Consider the following 2,500-nt stretch of genomic DNA (forward strand, 5'->3'; position numbering starts at 1 on the left):
CTCATTTCTCTTGCTTCTATTGAGTATGAGTAAACAGATAAAACAGAATGGATGAGAAGAAAGAAAGAAAGAAAGAAAGAAAGAAAGAAAGAAAGAAAGAAAGAAAGAAAGAAAGAAAGACATTTGGACAGATATGCATGTATTCATATCTCATATCTCTTGTTTCAATTTGTATGTATTATATGAGTATGTGTAAACAGATACATATATGAGTAAACATATAAAATAGAATGGATGAGTAGAAAGAAAGAAAGAAAGAAAGAAAGAAAGAAAGAAAGAAAGAAAGAAAGAAAGAATAGCATTTGGATGCATCTCTTGATATGTCATATCTCTTGCTTCTATCTAGGGTATGTGTAAACAGATAAAACAGAATGAATGAGTAGATAGAAAGAAAGAGAGAAAGAAAGAAATAAAGAAAGAAAGAAAGAAAGAAAGAAAGAAAGAAAGAAAGAAAGAAAGAAAGGCATTTGAATAGCTGCATGTAGAGGACAGAGGTAGTGCATTGGCAGTAGATGCTTCACACCCCCCCCCCCCCATATGAAAGTTGCCTGGGACTGCTGGGGGGGCTTAGTAGTGGTGGGGGGGTGCACCCCCAGTCATTAACACCCCCCAACCCCCCACCACTGAGCCGCCTGATATCTCCAGCCGTGTGATTGGTTGTGTATCTTCTTCTCTCCGAACATTTCTCTGATATTACAGCAAACAACAATCGTTCTCACCCCCGACCGCCCAATAATGACAAAACTGCTGAACAAAAGCTCGCACATTGCAAAATAACAAAAAAAAAAAAAGAAGAAGAAAATATACAAAAATGAAAGTAGCTGAGCTCGGTTGGGTGCAGCCTGGGTGAAGTCTATTATTGGGTATAAAATAAGTTGAGGATTCTTACAAAAACAGGAATTACTTCAAAAATCTGATTTAGAAGAAGCAAAATAAATAAATAAATCTAGCAGGGGGACTTGATTTAATTAGTCACTGATAAATTAGTCAGCTGCATTTGTGAAAAATCAGCAAAATCTCCATCGATTAGAAGTTTGGGGGGGGGGGGGGTAATCATTAACTGGCCTGTCCATTGCCTATAGAGCAGGCGGCGGAGGAGTCAGGGAAGGGGGTGAGGGTCCCTGTTGCTGGTCGGTCGGGGCAGCGGGTGAGGGTCCCTGTTTCTGGTCAGTCGGGGAAGCGGGTGAGGGCCCCTGTTGCTGGTCGGTCGGGGCAGCGGATGAGGGTCCCTGTTGCTGGTCGGTCGGGGCAGCAGATGAGGGTCCCTGTTGCTGGTTGGTCGGGGCAGCGGGTGAGGGTACCTGTTGCTGGTCGGTCGGGGCAGCGGATGAGGGTCCCTGTTGCTGGTCGGTCGGGGCAGCGGGTGAGGGTACCTGTTGCTGGTCGTTCAGGGAAGGGGGTGAGGGTCCCAGTTGTTGGTCGGTCGGGGCAGCGGGTGAGGGTCCCTGCTGCTGGTCGGTTAGGGCAGCGGGTGAGGGTCCCTGTTGCTGGTCGGTCAGGGCAGCGGGTGAGGGTCCCAGTTGTTGGTCGGTCGGGGCAGCGGGTGAGGGTCCCTGTTGCTAGTCGGTCAGGGCAGCGGGTCCCTGTTGCTGGTCGGTCAGGGCAGCGGGTGAGGGTCCCTGTTGCTGGTCGGTCAGGGCAGCGGGTGAGGGTCCCTGTTGCTGGTCGGTCGGGGCAGCGGGTGAGGGTCCCTGTTGCTGGTCGGTCGGGGCAGCGGGTGAGGGTCCCTGTTGCTGGTCGGTCGGGGCAGCGGGTGAGGGTCCCTGTTGCTGGTCGGTCAGGGCAGCGGGTGAGGGTCCCTGTTGCTGGTCGGTCGGGGCAGCGGGTGAGGGTCCCAGTTGTTGGTCGGTCAGGGCAGCGGGTGAGGGTCCCTGTTGCTGGTCGGTCAGGGCAGCGGGTGAGGGTCCCTGTTGCTGGTCGGTCGGGGTAGGTCGGTCTTCCAGGATCAGGGGGACACGAGAAGAGGAAATGTTCTTTAAATCGTCCGGGGATCCTGCGACAAATGGAAGAAACGCATGAGTGGCTCAAAAAGTTGGCGATTGGAGGTCGGAGAGGACAGAGAAGCGCCGGGGTCATTATATACTATAGGGCGATGGTAAGGTGGCCAGAAGGACTATATGCTGAACTACAAGCTCTGACTGATTTTTTGTTGAGGTCGATTAATCGGTCGGTGACCAATCACATCGCCCAGTGCATATCTAATAAGACCAGGAATTGTCCAACGAGTTCAACTAACCGAAATATTCCGACCTTTCCATAAGTTTCTACAGATGTATGTTTTATTCCTGCTTATGTGATTTACTAAGAGGTTTCCTCTGCTGCCTGTGTGTTCTACAAGGAGAGATATTATCGCCGATTTATAGAATGTATTATTCTTGTATTGTTATACAACAGTCTATTATATGAACGATTTCTGCAGACTGATCGCCTCTTGTAGCAAAAGTATTTTGTTTTATTATTGACCGTCTGTGCTACAATGGTCCTTTATAAAAATACTTAT

This window comes from Lithobates pipiens, unplaced genomic scaffold, assembly GCF_037356315.1.
Source record: "Lithobates pipiens isolate NorthernLeopardFrog02 unplaced genomic scaffold, aLitPip1_a1.2 Scaffold_3, whole genome shotgun sequence".
NCBI classification, from domain to species: Eukaryota; Metazoa; Chordata; class Amphibia; order Anura; family Ranidae; genus Lithobates; species Lithobates pipiens.